Genomic DNA, 19,803 nt, shown 5'->3' on the forward strand with positions numbered 1-19,803 from the left:
TACTCTGCGCAACATAATGTTTCATATTTTACAAAACAATTGGGGTATATTTTGTGGGGGGTTTTTTAATCATTAAAGTGTATTTTTTTCCCAAACAAAATTGTGTTTGAAAAATGTATTAATTTTTAAAAACTGTACATTTCGGTTTCGGTTTCGTCCAAGTGCATCCTGAATTTTCAGTTTCAGTTTCGGCACCAGAAATTTTCAATTCGGTGCACCACTACCACTACAAAATAAACTTTTCTGTTTTTTCTTTGTGGAATTTTAGCATCTTATAGCTGGTAACTATCAGAGATAAAGAGTCATTTTCTGTCTCTTCTCACACACATTCACGCTTTCAGCATAATTAGCTGCAGTAAAAGTACTGTACATGCTGTCAGATAACAGTCCCCACATTTAGCACTAGTTTTAATCATCTCTAATGTGTTGAACCACCTATACAGTTTAGAGACTCCAACAACCAAATGTGTGCAAAGGTGACTAATTATACTTCTAGAAAGAGCGGAAATATTCCGTGTCCTGGTTTCAGGACCATTGAGGAGTGGAAATGGCTTTTATATTAATGATAATATATCTTTTGGTTAAGCGACGCCGGACTTTACTCATAGATTGCAAACCAAGCTAACAACCTGAAATACTTTGCAGCGGATTCTTCAGCAGAGTTTGATAAGGTAACTCATCCATATATGTAAAGCCCAACTCCAGGAATTAGAACAAATATACCCTTGTGGTGTGCCTCTTTCCCACTGTAATGGTCAAAGGGGGTAGAGGAATAGGAATTATTGCATGCAAAGAAACAAAAGGACTCTGAGGAAGAGGCTAAGCCTTGAAACGCGTCAACCATTTGGAGGTCTACAAATCCCAACACAGATATCATCCAGTTTGATTGGACCTTGCTGTACTTCACATGAGCCTGTGCCTTTTGATATTCTATCTTTTGTGAGTATCTCACCACCTTTTGTACAAAAAATTAATTTTTGAAGGCAATGCGCAAGGCTGGTGCGCCCCCTTTTTTTGTTTTTTTTTTGCATGCAGTTCATTTGGATTGCCCTGGTCTGGTGAGGGCAGCAAGGCGTGTATCCTCTAGGTATCCCATGTGTGGTTATAGTTGCTGTGGAGTCTATCGTCCAGTGCTGGAGTAGAAGCTTATGCTATTCTTTGTCAGAATAGGAATTATTACATAACCTACCCCCTGTTAGGGCTTATTGTAACCATAAAACAAAACAGAGGGCACATCAGCCTAGTGCATCATCCTTAAAACATGTATTTATTGTAGATAAGTTAATAAGTATACTCACAAACAGCAAATTTTACAAGCTCATCGTACAGTCCAAACCACCTTTCATCATGTCACACGAAAGGCCAAATAGGACCTTCAACAGGCCAACGCATTTCAAGGACCAGCCTTTGCCTCAGAGCCCTGTCCTCGAAACGAGGGCTTGTTCCAGTGCTGACCTCTTCTCCCCAAACTCCATGCTGTGGACGGTCCCTTGACATCATCGCAGACGTAGAGGAGGTGTACATGTGTCCATGGCTGGAATTGCCTTAGAGAGGAGGCTTCTAAGTGTCCATGGCTGGGAGTGCCTTAGAGAGGAGGCTGCTAAGTGTCCATGGCTGGAAGTGCCTTAGAGAGGAGACTGCTAAGTGTCCATGGCTGGAAGTGCCTTAGAGAGGAGGCTTCTAAGTGTCCATGGCTGGAAGTCCCTTAGAGAGGAGGCTTCTAAGTGTCCATGCCTGGAAGTCCCTTAGAGAAGAGGCTTCTAAGTGTCCATGGCTGGAAGTGCCTTAGAGAGGAGACTGCTAAGTGTCCATGCCTGGAAGTCCCTTAGAGAAGAGGCTTCTAAGTGTCCATGCTTGGAAGTCCCTTAGAGAAGAGGCTTCTAAGTGTCCATGGCTGGAAGTGCCTTAGAGAGGAGGCTTCTAAGTGTCCATGCCTGGAAGTCCCTTAGAGAGGAGGCTTCTAAGTGTCCATGCCTGGAAGTCCCTTAGAGAGGAGGCTTCTAAGTGTCCATGCCTGGAAGTCCCTTAGAGAGGAGGCTTCTAAGTGTCCATGGCTGGAAGTGCCTTAGAGAGGAGGCTTCTAAGTGTCCATGGCTGGACGTGCCTTAGAGAGGAGGCTTCTAAGTGTTCATGGCTGGAAATCCCTTAGAGAAGAGGCTTCTAAGTGTCCATGGCTGGAAGTGCCTTAGAGAGGAGGCTTCTAAGTGTCCATGGCTGAAAGTCCCTTAGAGAGGAGGCTTCTAAGTGTCCATGGCTGGAAGTGCCTTAGAGAGGAGGCTTCTAAGGACCATTCTCACCACAGGTAGGACCGTGCTGGAGTGTGAAGTAAGATGTTGCAAGGGTAGATTTTGTTTCTAATTCTTGGAGTTGGGTTTTAAAGTACAGGTGAAACTCGAAAAATTAGAATATCCTGCAAAAGTTCATTTATTTCAGTGCAGCAACTTAAAAGGTGAAACTAATATATGAGATAGACTCATTACATGCAAAGCAAGATAGTTCAAACCGTGATTTGTCATCATTGTGATGATTATGGCTTACAGCTCATGAAAAACCCAAATCCACAATCTCAGAAAATGAGAATATTGTGAAAAGGTGGAATATTCTCGGCTCAAAGTGTCCCACTCTAATCAGCTCATTCAGCCATAACACCTGCAAAGGGTTCCTGAGCCTTTAAATGGTCTCTCAGTCTGGTTCAGTAGGAATCACAATCATGGGAAAGACTGCTGACCTGACAGTTGTGCAGAAAACCATCATTGACACCCTCCATAAGGAGGGAAAGCCTCAAAAGGTAATTGCAAAAGAAGTTGGATGTTCCCAAAGTGCTGTATCAAAGCACATTAATAGAAAGTTATGTGGAAGGGAAAAGTGTGGAAGAAAAAGGTGCACAAGCAGCAGGGATGACTGCAGCCTGGAGAGGATTGTCAGGAAAAGCCATTCAAAAGTGTTGGGGACTTTCACAAGGAGTGGATTGAGGTTGGAGTCAGTGCATCAAGAGCCACCAGCCACAGACAGATCCTGGACATGGGCTTTAAATGTCGTATTCCTCTTGTCAAGAAATGCTTTTTAAAAACAAAAATATTTATTTGGGAACAAGGGGGGGGGGTTCGTTCAAGAAAGCTATACACTTTTAGACTTCTTCTCTTTATAAAGAAAGACTATTTAGTTGGCATGATCTATAGCAGAAATTAGTGCAAAGCAAGGTTTTTCTTTTCAAAATTGTTGAGTTTTTTTTAATAGCAAAAAACCCCCCAAAAAACTCCCAATGATCAAATACCACCAAATACAGATGTGCAAGACGGAAAAAGTTGTGTCATTTCAGATTTTGTTGTCATATTCCCTATGTTAGAATAATTCGATTTCAGAATTAATTTCATATTTTTGGATTTGTATATTCATTATTTCCAAATCAATTTGAAATTCGAAATTGGAATTTCAAAATTCAAATTTCGGAAGACGCTGTATTTGTTCTATTCTATTTTTTCTATTTATTCTGCTCTATTCTATTCTTTTCTATTCTGTTTTATTCTTTTATTTTCTGTACAAGTCTGTTCTATTTGTTCCTTTATTTTCTAGTCTATTCTATTTGTTTCTATGCTATGCTTTTCTATGCCTTTATTTTCTGTTCTGTTTTATTATATTCTGTTCTGTTCTAGTCTATTCTATCCTTTTATTGCTGACATGAAGAGCAGACCTACAAAAAAAGACCATGCTGGTTCACATATGTATGCGGATTGGATACGGTTTGACATAAAGAAGTACCCAACACAGAGTGACAATTGAGGGGGCTCCTATGTGCCACGTCCAATGATGACTAGTATCATGAACCAAAAGGGAACAAAAAGGGCCAAATTGTGTACTTTAACCACTTCCTGTCCAGACACTTTTACCCCCTTCCTGTCCAGGGCAATTTTCAGCTTTCAGCGCTATCACACTTTGAATGACAATTGCGCGGTCATGCAATACTGTACCCATATGAATTTTTTACCATTTTTTGAGACAGATAAAGCTTTATTTTGGTGGTATTTATTCACCGCTGGGATTTTTTTTTTTTTTTTTGCTATGTAAATGAAAAAGTCCAAAAATTTTGAAAAAAAAGTGTTTTTTTAAATAAAATTTTGCAAATAAATAATATTTCATCATAAATCTTGGTCAAAATTTATTCCGTTATATTTTTAGTAAAAAAAAAAAAAATCCAAATTAGTTTATAACCAAAAATTATAATTTTTAAACCTTTTTTTTTTACATTTTTTTTTTTTTTATATTATTTTTTATTTTTATTTTTTTTTTTACATACTGTCACCCTAGCAGTACAGTGTCACCATGGTGACACTGTACTACTTGTGGGGGGTGATGAAGATTTTTTTTTACACTGATTGCTTTTACACCCATATAGGATGTAAAAGTAATCATTTCTCCTTCTCTCTGCATTCTTGCAGCCATTGAGAAGTACTGAGTGAGCTGTGATTGGTCACAGCTTGTCACATGGTACAAGGCTGTTGTGAATAGACCTGTACCATGTGACCTCTGTGATCATTCACAGATTTCACACGTAGAAAGCAATGATGTCAGAAGTGACATCTTGCTTACTACTTTGCATGTGATCACTGATTGGCCAATCAGTGATCACATGATCGGGACCTCATACAGAGGTCCCGTCTGACAATCGGTGTTTCACTGTGTCTGGAGGAGACAGCGGGCACCGGATCCCAGGGAGCGCGCACAGCTGGAAAAGGCGGGTGACGTTTATGAACGGCAACCCGACCCTGGAGTGCCACCGCCCTGCCGTTTATAAACAGCAGGCGGACGGCAAGTGGTTAAAGGCACTGCAACACAAATTCATTAAAAATCACTTTCTTATTAGAATGTAGACCATTACATAACAATGCATAAAGGTTGTTCCGCTAAGAATGCAAGACCCCCATGAAGGGTGGAGCATTCTATGCAGATTACAAAACTTGTCCGTTCATATAATAGTTTAAAATTGATACAGATATACCGTGTCCCGGTAAGGGTATCAAAAGACATAGATCAGATGTCAGTAATTGTATTTATAGTTACTCGACATGTTTCGCAAGAGTATCGCTTCTTCTGGAGTTACTACATGAAAGAAAGTTGGATGTAACGGTTTGAACCGCATCCAATCGCATGACATGTGAAGTAACATTGTTTTCTATGGTGCCTGTTCACATATGTCCAGTGCACTGGCAGTGCGGATAGTCGGCTGCCCTGGACGCAATGGTTTATTGCAGGGATGTGGGCGCCCTGTGCTGAATTCCTTCTGTTACAAGCTGACAGGAGTAATGAAAGCGGCATCACTACTCCTGTCAGCCCAGTATTGGGAGCAGCACAAGAAGGGGGGGGGGGGGGAAAGCTCGGTATCTTTGCCCTGAGCGCTGTATGGCCTTGACCCGTCACTGCCCATAGTTGATCAAAACAGAATTTAAAAAAAGCAATAAATAATGGGTGGCACAGTGGCTTAGTGGTTAGAACATCTGCCTTGCAGTAAATGGGTCATGGGTTCGATTCCCAACCATGGTGCCTCCTGCATGGAGTTTGCATGTTCTCCCTGTGCCTGCATGGGTTACCTCCAGGTACTCTGGTTTCCTCCCACACTCCAAAGACATGCTGGTAGGTTAATTGGATCCTGTCTAAATTGTCCCTTGTATGTGTATGTATGAATGTGAGTTAGGGACCTTAGATTGTACGCCCCTTGAGGGTTAGGGACCTTAGATTGTACGCCCCTTGAGGGTTAGGGACTGATGTGAATGTACAATATATATATGTAAAGTGCTGTGTAAATTGATGGCGCTATATAAGTACCTGAAATAAATAAATAAAATAATCAATACAGCTTGGATACCTCCTCCTCTCAACACCCTCAATGTCCAATCAACAGACAGGGGAGGGGGTTACCTCCCCAGTCTTTACAGGTCCTAGAGGACATCTACAATTGCATTTGAATTGGTCAAGGCCAATGAGCACCTCTCCTCAATTCTAAATGATAAAATCAAGCTATTGGAGAAAACCTGGGATCCCTGGATTAAATACCTAGACGGGGGAGGGGGTTTACTATATTTTTTTATATTTCTTCTTTGTCTTTCTCTTTTTGTTCTTTGGTGAATTACATACTATTTTACTTTATTACCCAAAGACGAACACATGGGGTGACAGTCTCAGATCGTGGAGCCATTTTTTTACGGCATATATTTGTTGGGGGGGGTTACTATATTTCTTGATATTTCTTTGTCTTTCTCTTTTTGTTCTTTGATGAATTACATACTATGTTACTTTATTGCCCAAAGGCGAACACATGGGGTCACATGACATGAACGCATGACAGTCTCAGATCGTGGAGCCAGTTTTTTATGGCATATATTTGTTGGGGGGGGGGGGGTGTTACTATATTTCTTGATATTTCTTTGTCTTTCTCTTTTTGTTCTTTGATGAATTACATACTATGTTACTTTATTGCCCGAAGGCGAACACATGGGGTGACAGTCTCAGATTGTGGAGCCACAGTTCTTTATGAATATATTTGTTGGAGGATGGCTCCCCTTGGTAATTTGGGAGCATTTGGAAGGAATGGCGGTGTTCCTTCTCCTGGCTGCGGGGCTCCTATAGCTGATAATGTAGCGACATCCAATCCTCCTTTTACTTCTTTCACAGTAATTGGAACCATTTAGATGGCCTTGTTGGCCTAACAGTTGCTTTTATCATAGCTATGCTATGAATGTGTTTTAAGTCCTTTTATCTTACTTGTAGCTCTTGATTGTATAGAACAAGTTTTGTATTCAGCTAATTGAAATGATTCTTATGTACCTTTTTTGAAAAATTTTAATAAAAATGAATGGAAAAGAAAGTGCGGTAGCACACTAGTGACCCTCCTGGAGGCAGGTTCCCAGTGTCAGACTGAAAGCTCTGTGCAATGCAGAATAGCCCTGACTTAGCCTTGCTGATTGTGACTGGAGTGATTTTGGGTGGGGGCCCATGGAACAAAGCCCCCTTTGGAGAGGTGGGGAGACCCCTGTCTCAGCTCCCCATATCCCTATTATGTATAAGTCACCCTGTGCCTGTTAGGGGTACAGGGTGGAATGTCCTGATATTGTGTAGACATGAATAGGTGGGGTGTGGGGGTTGTTCATTGTTTACTGCCATGTGGTCCCATTGTTCTATTGTGTGTCTTGCTTGGGAGCAAACTATTATGGGATGTATGTGTTTGTGTATTGGCTTGGTGGGGGGTGTTTCCAGCAGCCCTCCTGATGGGACTGTCTGTTGATGTGTCTCTGGTTGCTAGATTTGGTTTGCCCCGCCCTGTGTCCTTATGCAGGGAGGTGGGTTGTTTCCTTGAATGTTTATATCTTGTGTCTGTGGTCAAATAAAGCCGTCTATTTCCTGACTTTACTTTGAGTGGTGTCCGTGGATCTGTGTTCGGAAAGGGAAGCGGGAGTCTAACCGAAATTCCCTAGTGCAGTCTGGGTCCGGTTCCGTTACACTGATCTTTTTTCCCCAGTCTGTATGCACTGGAATAGAGGGAGCCAAAATAAAGACAGATTGATGTGTTTAAAAAGTGAAGAGTAAATAATTTAAACATAAATTTAATCATACATTTAATAAAATAACTTGATCAAAAGGGGATTGTTTTTTTTCTGTTTTGCATTTGCTTTTAGCTATAATTAAATGAGCTTTCTGTTCATTATTTGGTGAGTGAGTTGTTGATATTATGACATCTTTTGCATTCATTTCTAAATACATTTACGTCTGGCTTTGTATTTTGTCTATTTTCCATATTAGGGACAATCTGCAACCACCATAAAAGATTTGGACTCAGATTAAACCGGACAGAGTCGTATATAGACAGCAGCCAGCCTGGCTAAACCCAGTCCTTTAAATGTCATTTATTTTTGTCTTTTTGTCAAAGCAACTTCTCTCCTTTCTGTGACGAACTGTGGTTTATCCAGTAATTTCATAAATGTGCCGTACTTTACAAGAAATACTCATTACCCCAAAGGCATTTTCTATCTAGGTCTGTTTTGAGACATTGTTTACTTATTGAGCACATTTTTCATTTTCTTGTTTTACTTTTGTTACGGCTTTATTACCCTTTTTTTGCATACCTCCAAGTCTCGTACTGTAAAATGTTCTTCAACGTGCAATGTGAAGAGCCAAATACGGAGTGATGTTTTCACTCCAATAAATTCTGAAAATCTCCTTGAAAAGTTGTGTACTCAAACATCACATCCAATTTACGTCTCCGTAAATAAATTAAGTTGAACAGGAGGTGGTGATTGATGTTCCACTACAAATTTAGGCAGATATTTTTTTTTTTTGGTTGCATGAAAAAGTTGCCTTTTCTTTTCTTTCCTTTTTTTCCCCTTTTTTTTTATTTCTTCTTTTTTCTTTATACTCTCTTGTTCATTTCCTTTCCTTTTCTTTTCTTTTTTATTACTTCTCTTTTTTTTTTCTCTCTCTTGTTCTTTTCTTTCCTTTTATTTTTCTTTTTTATTCCTTCTCTTTTTCTTTTTTCTCTCTCGTTCTTTTGTTTTTTTTAAATTTCTTCTCTTTTTCTTTTTTCTCTCTTGTTCTTTTCCGTTCCTTTGCTATTCCTTCTCTTTTTCCTTTTTTTCCTTTGCTTTTCCTTTCTCTTTTCCTTTTCCTTTTTTCTTTTTTATTTATTTTCTTTTTTTTTCCTCTCTTGTTCCTTTCCGTTCCTTTCCTATTCCTTTTCTTTTTCCTTTGCTTTTCCTTTTCCTTTCCTTTCCCTTCCTTTCCTTTTCCTTTCCTTTTCCTTTCCTTTCTCCTTTCCTTTTCCTTTCCTTTCTCCTTTCCTTTTCCTTTCCTTTCTCCTTTCCTTTTCCTTTCCTTTCTTTTTTCCTTTGCTTTTCCTTTCCTTTCTCCTTTCCAGTCCTCTTTCCTTTCCTTTCTCCTTTCCTTTCCTTTCCTTTTCTTTTCCTTTCCTTTCCTTTCCTTTTCCTTTCCTTTTCCTTTTCTCTTTCCTTTTCCTTTTCCTTTCCCTTTCCTTTTCCTTTCCTTTTCCTTTCCTTTTCCTTTCCTTTTCCTTTCCTCTTTCCTTTCCTTTCCTTTTCCTTTCCTTTCCTTTTCTTTTCCTTTTCCTTTCCTTTTCTTTTCCTTTTCTTTTTTCTCTCTTGTTCCTTTCCTTTTCCTTTTCCTTTTCCTTTCCTTTCCTTTTCCTTTTCCTTTTCTTTTTTCTCTCTTGTTCCTTTCCTTTCTTTTCCTATTCCTTTTCTTTTTTCCTTTCCTTTCCTTTCCTTTCCTGTTTTGCCCTTGGAGCCTTGAAGAAGCAATTGTGTAAATTGTGTTGGCTCAGTCTCCCAGGAACACGCTGAGAGGCCGAGCCACCTGCCAGTCAGGCATATGGGCGGATCCCAAGATTATTGTTGGGATACCTGCCGAGCCTCGACTGGCTTGGTGGTGTCAGCCAACAGTGGCCCGCTGGTGGCTGAATCTGGGTTACAGGACGGCAGAACTAAGTGCACTCCTGTGACCCACAGGGACGTATGGCCAAAAGAGCTTTGACCGTACTTCTCCTTTACAGTATCTTCTTTCATCTATAGTGGACTTGAAAAGAAACTTAATTCCCCCCTTTTCCCCCTTCCCATACTCTTTTACCTGTTGTGCTGGGTTCACTTCAAAAGCATAATCACCTACCCAGCAGACCCACTTTGTCCTGCAAAGATCTGTCTTTCAGTCCCAAACTACCATCTTGGTCCACTTTAGCTGCCTCTTCCAGGTTCAGGAAACCCGCCTCTGATGAGGACTACAGTTCTGCTCCCCTGGCCGCTCTGTGAATGGGCTACCGTGGCTCCCTGGGGTGGGGCTGTTGAAGTCAAGGACTTTGAAGAGTAAAGTTCCATTTTACAATTTTGGAGCAACTCTTTTATTTAAGAACACTGTTGATTAGTTTCAAAGATAAAATGACAAACTCCTTTTGATGCGGTTATGTATAACAGAGGTCGGTTTTAGTTTTGGTCCATGGCAGTCATGGAACCTTTTTATTGGGAATATTAAGACAGTGTTGTAGAACTGACAGGGATGACTACGTTGTATCACCCCGTCTTTGTGATCTTGTTTCTGCTGAGGTTTTAAATCCACAAGGGGGGGCTTTCGATTCAGTCCTCCAGCTCAGAGAACGCAGAAAGGTAATTCAATCCTTGGCTAGTTGTGACTTGCCAGAGCCCAACGCAAGAAAACCTCAACTGGTTCAAATACAAAACAAATAACTTTCCCGGATCTCACAGTAATTGCTGTGCAAATATACTGACGTCTCGGATTCTTTGTCTGCTTACCTTTTCCATCTCCACCAAGCTCCTGTATGTTGTGGACACGTTAAACTATACATAAAACCGGTCTTGCTGCTAGGTAATGCAGTTCTGCTGCGTTCACTGATGAGAATGGTTGTGATGATGATAACTTAAGAATTGTCGCTCTTCTGTATACTTTGTTCTGTTGGGTGATTATAAAAATTTGAATTGATAAAATAATTGGAATGCTCAAATCAGTTGCAAAGGTAATTCTAAATCCGGGCATACATGGGTCGAATTCCGAAAGAATATTCTCTCGAAAAATTTTTCTAAGAATTTTTGTTCGAATTGCGCACCATTAGTGGGTCACAGAAACGGCCGATTTTGTTGCGACCATCGAGTTTGAGTGATGGTGGGAACGATTTTCGAATCAATGAAAGGAGGATCATGAAATATAAAAGAAAGGAGCATGAGCTGTGACCTGGAAAGAAAAGAAATTTTTTGGCCGCAAAAATTATTTTCTGTAGCAACATGAGGTAAAATTGAAGGCTTGGTTGGTTGAATTTCTAAATCAATGGTGGCACCGTCAGGTTACAAAATGCACAAAATTTCAGATTTTTGAAAGAAAATTTGTTTGGAATTCGACCCATGTATGGCCTGCATTAGCCAGACTTGTATCCACTCATTGGTAATTGGCACTAAGTTTGGAAAGGGATATAGGATTTATTATTATTATACAGTATTTATAAAGCGCCCAAAATTCGCTCAGCGCTGTACATTACAAAGGGGGACAGAACATGTGACAGAACAATACCAATACAATGCAAAACATGAGGGGATTGAGGGCCCTGCTCTTTCGAGCTTACAATCTAGGAGGGAGGGGATGGTGGCACAGGAGGAGATAGCTGTGGGGGATGGGGTGGTAGGAAGAGTGGAGTAGGTTGGCAAGTTAGCAGGGGGTGGGGTAGGCTTCCCTGAAGAGATGGGTTTTCAGGGTGCGCCTAAAGGAGAGGAGAGTAGGTGATAATCTGATGGGTTGGGGCAGGGAGTTCCAGAGGATGGGTGACACCCTGGAGAAGTCCTGGAGGCGGGCATGGGAGGAGGAGACCAGGGAACTAGAGAGAAGGAGGTCTTGTGAGGAGCGGAGTGTGCGTGTTGGGTGGTACTTGGATATTAGGTCAGTGATGTAGTTCGGGGCAGTATGGTGGACGGCTTTGTAAGTCAGTGTTAGGATTTTCAATTTGATCCGTTGCGCAATCGGAAGCCAGTGGAGGGATTGGCAGAGGGGGGTGGCGGAGATGGAGCGGTTGGAAAGGTGAATGAGTCTGGCAGCCGTATTCAGGATCGACTGAAGCGGGGATAGCCAGCGGTGAGGCAGGCCAGTGAAGAGGTAGTTGCAGTAGTCGAGTCGTGATATGATGGAGTGGATGAGCTGTTTAGTGGTTTCTGGGGTTAGGAACGTGCGGATTTTGGCGATGTTGCAGAGGTGGAGTCTGCACTAGTTTGTTAAAGATTGGACTTGGGGCTGGAAGGATAGGTTGGAGTCCAGAATGACACCAAGTACTCTGGCCTGCAGGGCGGGTTTGATGGTGGCGTTGTTGGATGTGATGGAGAAGTCAATGGGGGGTGGTGTCCGGGCTGGGGGGAAGACAAGAAACTCGGTTTTGGAGAGGTTCAGTTTAAGGAAGTGGAGCGACATCCAGTCTGATATGTCGCTCAGTAGGTGTGTGATTCGGGCGGAGACCGAGGGGGTGAGGTGGGGGGTTGAGAGATAGATTTGTGTGTCGTCGGCATAGAGGTGGTAGTTGAAGCCGTGAGAGTGTATGAGTTGGCCAAGGGAGGAGGTGTAGATGGAGAAGAGAAGGGGCCCGAGGACAGAGGATGAAGTGAAAGACTCATGAAGGATGGTTTGGGTTAATTATCCAGGACAGATGGGTACACAGGTGGATGTTGTATGGGTTTATAATCTAGATCGATGTGATGCAGTGAGTGAAGTCAATACAAAGCTTGCGAGCTGCTAGAGTAGGTTCTTTCACCAACTGCCATCCAACATCAAAATTGTGAATAATGAAAAATAGTAAAATTATGTAGCACAGTGCTAAATGGTTAGCACTTCTGCCTGGCAGTACTAGGGTTGTTGGTTCAAAACCCAGCCAAGGCACCACCTGCCTGGAGTTTGCATGTTCTCCCTGTGCCTGCGTGGGTTTCCTCCGGGTACTCCAGTTTCCTTCCACACTCCAAAGACATGCTGGTAGGTTAATTGGATCCTGTCTAAATTGGCCCTAGTATGTGTATGTATGAATGTAAAGGTGGGAAAACACGATTAGAAAATCGACCGATCGGTCATCCGACGACCGAGAAGCGTTTGTTCGTTGGTTTAAATCGTGACCCACATTAATCAATCTAAAAAAATAGTTTGTCGGGCAATATGTAGTGTTTACGTCTTCCGTGGAAGTGATGCAGTGTGCATGTGACCTTGTAGCCACGCCCTTCCGGCCAGAACGATCGATATACACAACAATTACCAGCAATGAGTATAATATCGCTTATTACATGACCTATATACATAAATAGTGATACATAAAATATAATCTGCAGAATTCTGGTTCCATGATCTCATTAGGCCGATCTACTTTTAACATTTGGATTTTTCGTTCGTGTTTAGGAAGATTCCTCAGACATAAACATCCGGGTCATCTTCTGTTCATGCGTGATCGCGCTTGATAGATTTTTTTCGTACGACCGTCATACCACCGCATAGAAAATCTGTCAATAAAGATTTCAGTGTCTGAGGATACTAGCTGTACATATCTGGTGCAGTCTATCACCCTTTTGATGTGAGTGTGTTTATACTCAGTTTTTATAAAGGATAAAGCACTATTTTCAGTGTTTCTGTTTACATGGCATGGAGCAGTACCCAGAAATTATCGTGGCCCATCTAATGGACAAAAGCCCATTTTGAACGAACTGCATTGAAATATATTGAATATGGACAAAATTGTAGCATTTCAAATATATGGCAATATCGGAGTGAAGGAACCCTGCCCTCCAGTATCACAGAGAAGGAACCCTGCCCTCCAGTATCGGAGAGAAGGAGCCCTGCTCTCCAGTATCGGAGAGAAGGAACCCTGCTCTCCAGTATCGGAGAGAAGAAACCCTGCCCTCTTGTTTCGGAGAGAAGAAGCCCTGCTCTCCAGTATCGAAGAGAAGGAACCCTGCTCTCCAGTATCGGAGAGAAGAAGCCCTGCTTCCAGTATCGGAGAGAAGGAACCCTGCTCTCCAGTATCGGAGAGAAGGAACCCTGCCCTCTTGTATCGGAGAGAAGAAGCCCTGCTCTCCAGTATCGAAGAGAAGGAACCCTGCCCTCCAGTATCAGAGAGAAGGAACCCTGCTCTCGAGTATCAGAGAGAAGGAACCCTGCCCTCCAGTATCAGAGAGAAGGAACCCTGCCCTCCAGTATCGGAGAGAAGGAACCCTGCCCTCCAGTATCGAAGAGAAGGAACCCTGCTCTCCAGTATAGGAGAGAAGGAACCCTGCCCTCTTGTATCGGAGAGAAGGAACCCTGCTCTCGAGTATCAGAGAGAAGGAGCCCTGCCCTCCAGTATCGGAGAGAAGGAACCCTGCCCTCCAGTATCGAAGAGAAGGAACCCTGCCCTCCAGTATCGAAGAGAAGGAACCCTGCTCTCCAGTATCGGAGAGAAGGAACCCTGCCCTCTTGTATCGGAGAGAAGGAACCCTGCCCTCCAGTATTGAAGAGAAGGAGCCCTGTTCTCCAGTATCGGAGAGAAGAAGCCCTGATCTCCAGTATCTGAGAGAAGGAACCCTGCTCTTCAGTATCTCACCAGCGGTCTATCTGAAAATCAAAGTCTATCCACGGGTTTTTGTTGCTTCCTAGATCCCCAAGTAAATTGGACAGTAAAGGAAAAATGTCACTATTGAATACAGCTTAGTTCCAGGATGCATCATGATCACAAAAAGGATATCGGGGAATTGGAGAAAGTGCAGAGCAGGGCAACCAAACTGATAAGAGGCATGGAGGAGCTCAGCTATGAGGAAAGATTAGAAGAACTGAATGTATTCTCTTTTGAAATGAGGAGATTAAAGGAGGAATATAATTGCCATGTATAAAAAAGGGGTCCATATAGTGAACTTGGTTTATATCGAGTTATTCACTGTAAGGTCATCATAGAGGACAAGGGGCCACTCCTTACGTCTGTAGGAACTTAGATTTATCCTCCATATGCAAAAAGGTTTCTCCACAGTAAGAGCCGTGAAAATGTGGAACAGACTCCCTCAAGAGCTCGTTCTGGTCAGCTCAGTTAATTGTTTTTAAAAAAGTCCTGGATTCTTTCCTAAATACATCAAATACAACTGGATATTAAGATTTATAGGTCAAGTTGATCCAGGGAATATCCGATTGCCTCTCGGGGGATCAGGAAGGAATTTTTTTACCAGCAGGAGCAAATTAGATCATGCTTAATTAGGGGTTTTTCGCCTTCCTCTAGATCAACTGTGGGTGTAGGATTGTGTGGAGCCCTGCCATCCAGTATCGGAGAGAAGGAGCCCTGCCCTCCAGTATCGGAGAGAAAGAGCCCTGTCCTCCAGTATCGGAGAGAAGGAGCCCTGCCCTCCAGTATCGGAGAGAAGGAGCCCTGCCCTCCAGTATTGGAGAGGAGCCCTGCTCTCCAGTATCGGAGATAATGAACCCTGCCCTCCAGTATCGGAGAGAAGGAACCCTGCCCTCCAGTATCGGAGTTAATTAACCCTGCCCTCTAGTATTGGAGAGAAGGAACCCTGCCCTCTAGTATCGGAGAGAAGGAACCCTGCCCTCCAGTATCGGAGAGAAGGAACCCTGCCCTCCAGTATCGGAGTTAATGAACCCTGCCCTCTAGTATCGGAGAGAAGGAACTTTGCCCTCTAGTATCGGAGAGAAGGAACCCTGCCCTCCAGTATCGGAGAGAAGGAACCCTGCCCTCTTGTATCGGAGAGAAGGAACCCTGCCCTCCAGTATCGGAGAAAAGGAGCCCTGCCCTCCAGTATCGTAGAGAAGGAACCCTGCCCTCCAGTATCGGAGATAATGAACCCTGCCCTCCAGTATCGAAGAGAAGGAACCCTGCCCTCCAGTATCGGAGAGAAAGAACCCTGCCCTCCAGTATCGGAGAGAAGAAGCCCTGCTCTCCAGTATCGAAGAGAAGGAACCCTGCCCTCCAGTATCAGAGAGAAGGAACCCTGCTCTCCAGTATCGGAGAGAAGGAACCCTGCCCTCCAGTATCGGAGAGAAGGAACCCTGCCCTCCAGTATCGAAGAGAAGGAACCCTGCTCTCCAGTATCGGAGAGAAGGAACCCTGCTCTCCAGTATCGAAGAGAAGGAACCCTGCCCTCCAGTATCGGAGAGAAAGAACTCTGCCCTCCAGTATCGGAGAGAAGAAGCCCTGATCTCCAGTATCGAAGAGAAGGAACCCTGCCCTCCAGTATCGGAGAGAAGGAACCCTGCCCTCCAGTATCGGAGAGAAGGAACCCTGCCCTCCAGTATCGGAGAGAAGGAACCCTGCTCTCCGATATCGGAGAGAAGGAACCCTGCCCTCCAGTATCGAAGAGAAGGAACCCTGCCCTCCAGTATCGAAGAGAAGGAAGCCTGCACACCAGTATCGGAGAGAAGGAAACCTGACCTCCAGTATCGGAGAGAAGAAGCCCTGCTCTCCAGTATCGGGGAGAAGGAACCCTGCTCTCCAGTATCAGAGAGAAGGAACCCTGCTCTCCAGTATCAGAGAGAAGGAACCCTGCCCTCCAGTATCGGAGAGAAGGAACCCTGGCCTCCAGTATCGGAGAGAAGAAGCCCTGTTCTCCAGTATCGGAGAGAAGAAGCCCTGCTCTCCAGTATCTGAGAGAAGGAACCCTGCTCTTCAGTATCTCACCAGCGGTCTATCTGAAAATCAAAGTCTATCCACGGGTTTTTGTTGCTTCCTAGATCCCCAAGTAAATTGGACAGTAAAGGAAAAATGTCACTATTGAATACAGCTTAGTTCCAGGATGCATCATGATCACAAAAAGGATATCGGGGAACTGGAGAAAGTGCAGAGCAGGGCAACCAAACTGATAAGAGGCATGGAGGAGCTCAGTTATGAGGAAAGATTAGAGGAACTGAATGTATTCTCTTTTGAAATGAGGAGATTAAAGGAGGAATATAATTGCCATGTATAAAAAAGGGGTCCATATAGTAAACTCGGTTTATATCGAGTTATTCACTGTAAAATCATCATAGAGGACAAGGGGCCACTCCTTACGTCTGTAGGAACTTAGATTTATCCTCCATATGCAAAAAGGTTTCTCCACAGTAAGAGCTGTGAAAATGTGGAATAGACTCCCTCAAGAGCTCGTTCTGGTCAGCTCAGTTAATTGTTTTAAAAAAAGTCCTGGATTCTTTTTTAAATACATCAAATACAACTGGATATTAAGATTTATAGGTCAAGTTGATCCAGGGAATATCCGATTGCCTCTCGGGGGATCAGGAAGGAATTTTTTTCCCCTGCTGGAGCAAATTAAATCATGCTTAATTGGGGGTTTTTCGCCTTCCTCTGGATCAACTGTGGGTGTAGGATTGTGTGTATATACGATTGTATATCATTTTTTTTTCTCCCGCTCTGGATGGACTTGCTTGCTTCTTTTTTTATATATGATGTTGTATCATCATTGTCATATTACTTGACACAATGTATTCTTTTAATTTCAGGGAAGAATGGATTTCCTACCATGAGCTTTACAGAAAATCAGTGATCTGCATATTCAAGGTTAGTGGTTGGCATCTTTGACAAGATGTTTTGCCTATCCTACCGACTTAAAGGTTGCTCTTGCCTTTCCGAGGCTCCTTAGCTACCCTGATCCCCAGCTTTTCGGGGTCCTGAAAATCCAGTGTGTATTATGAAATTTTAAATTCAGTATTTGTGAAATGTTCAAATGAAAATCTAATGGTCTGGGGTCAATTCTATTTTTTTTTTTTGTTTTGTTTGAAGCATACATGTTTATAAATGGAATTTTTTTCACATTGTAAAGTATATAAAATTTGTGAACATATATAGGGTGCACCTGACTCATTCTCCTCCTGCGTGTATAAATGTCAACTCACCCTAGGTTCACACCTAAGCGTTTCCGCATCGTTTTACAGAAACAGTCCATTTAACATGATTTCCTATGGGACACATTCACATCTCAGCGTTTTCACCCGCTGCGTTTTTTTTTTGTGGAAAGGATCAGGGGCTTTTTTTAAACGCAAAAAGTTGCCTTTTTGGTTCTATAGACTTCAGTGGAAATGTTGCAGAAAAGTATGTATTGTGTTTTTGCGGTGTTTCTAATGTGTTTCTGATGTGTTTTGCATTTTAAATCTGCCTAGCAACAAGAAAAATAAGGAAAAAAACGCAAAATGCATCAAAAACGCAATGCACAAATGGCTCAAACGCAGCCTGCATAGGTGTGAACCTAGCCAAAGGCTGGCCATACGTTATACAAATGTCTTGAGAATTTTGCTTTAGATTTTCCAAAAACCAATTAATATGAGGTCAAACCTAAATAACACTTTCAGTTGTATCCAATTAGGCAGGCTCTTGCACTACATAGTTCAAGGTAAATCTAAAGGAAATTGGGCAGAAAATTGTATAGTGTATGGCCAGCCTTAGACAGGATCCATTTAACCTACCAGCATGTCTTTGGAGTGTCGGAGGAAACCCACACAGGCACAGGGAGAACATACAAACTCCAGGCAGGTGGTGCCTTGGTTGGGATTTGAACCAATGACCCCAGTACTGCCAGGCGAAAGTGCTAACCACTTAGCCACTGTGCGAAAATACAATATACTTTTCTATCCATTTACTAATGTTAAGGATTTAAAATAGTCCGTGTAGATTGAGAGTTTGAAGTTCCACTTTAAGTGTTTGGGTTGAGACACAGTTTAATTACATTTTCCAGGAATGCATTTCATTAGTAATAGCTGGCTGAATACCAGCCAGCCCGGGTGTCTCACCGACCATAATTCCTCATGCGCACCACGAGGAAGTTGATCCAGGGAATATCCGATTTCCTCTCGGGGGATCAGGAAGGAATTTTTTCCCCTGCAGGAGCAGATTGGTTCGTGCTTTGCTGGGTTTTTTTTGCCTTCCTCTGGATCAACTGTGGGTGTAGGATTATAACTTTTTTTTTTTCCAATGGTTGAACTGGATGGACTTTTGTCTTTTTTCAGCCAGAATAACTATGTAACATGGGACGTTTTGATAATGCTGGTAACGTTAGCTGTGTAAAGTAACATTAACCACTTGCCGTCTGCCTGCTGTTTATAAACGGCCGGACGGTGGCACTGCAGGGGCGGGTTGCCATTCATAAACGGCACCCGCCATTTCTAGCTGTGCGCGCTCCCTGGGAGAGCGCGGCACTGCGATACGGTGCCTGCTGTGTCCTCCGGACACAGTGAAACACCGATCGTCGGACGGGACCTCTATACGAGGTCACGATCATGTGATCACTGATATGCCAATCAGTGATCTCATGCAAAGTAGTAAGCAAGATGTCACTTGTGACATAATTGCTTACTACATGTGAAATCTGTGAATGATCACAAAGTTGACATGGTACAAGGCGATTCACAACAGCCTTGTACCATGTGACAAGCTGTGACCAATCACAGCTCACTCAGTATTTCTTAATGGCTGCAAGAATGCAGCCAGAGAGAAGGAGAAATGATCGCTTTAACATTCTATATGGGTGTAAAAGCAATCACTGTAAAAAAAAAAATCTTCATCACCCCACACAAGTAGTACAGTGTCACCATGGTGACACTGTACTGCTAGGGTGACAGTATGTAAAAAAAAAACATAAATAATAATATAAAAAAATAAAATAAAAATGTAAACAAAATGTTTAAAAATTATAATTTTTGGTTATAAAGTAATTTGGCTTATTTTTTTTTTTTTACTAAAAATATAACGGAATACATTTCGGCCAAGATTTATGATGAAAGACTATTTATTGGCCAAATTTTATAAGAAAAACACTTTTTTTCAAAATTTTTGGACTTTTTCATTTACATAGCAAAAAAAATAAAAATCCCAGCGTTGAATAAATACCACCAAAATAAAGCTTTATCTGTCTCAAAAAAATGGTAAAAAATTCATATGGGTACAGTGTTGCATGACCGCGCAATTGTCATTCAAAGTGTGATAGCGCTAAAAGCTGAAAATTGCCCTGGACAGGAAGGGGGTAAAAGTGTCCGGACAGGAAGTGGCTAAAAACGTGCGTTTTTCATCGTTTTTTAGAATTTTTGCATTAGCGTTTTCCCGCGTTTGCGTTTTCCTGCTTTTTTATATTTACTAAAAAAACAGTTTTTCTTTTTTGGACAAAAAACATCAAAAACCGCTGGTTTGCCGCGTTTTACCGCGTTTTTCAGCGTTAGAGCATTTCTTTATTTGTACCAAAAAAAAAGGGTTTTTTTGGGTCAAAAAACATAAAAAACACCAGTTTGTGCAGTTTTACTGCGTTTTTCAGCGTTAGAGCATTTTTT

At 42.4% G+C, this 19,803-nt stretch overlaps 1 protein-coding gene across 3 annotated transcripts in view; it reads left to right on the forward strand.

Moving 5' to 3' along the window:
* Positions 1–19,803, forward strand: part of PLCB4 (phospholipase C beta 4) — a 569,741-nt gene that overhangs the window by 120,356 nt on the left and 429,582 nt on the right. For all 3 annotated transcript variants that reach the window (XM_089687591.1, XM_089687592.1, XM_089687593.1), the window contains exon 2: positions 16,990–17,047. The gene's annotated coding sequence lies outside the window, so the exon portion shown is untranslated. The remainder of the gene's footprint in view (positions 1–16,989; positions 17,048–19,803) is intronic.

This window comes from Staurois parvus, unplaced genomic scaffold, assembly GCF_062004578.1.
Source record: "Staurois parvus isolate SC_StPar_1 unplaced genomic scaffold, SC_StPar_1.0 ptg000431l, whole genome shotgun sequence".
NCBI classification, from domain to species: domain Eukaryota; kingdom Metazoa; phylum Chordata; class Amphibia; order Anura; family Ranidae; genus Staurois; species Staurois parvus.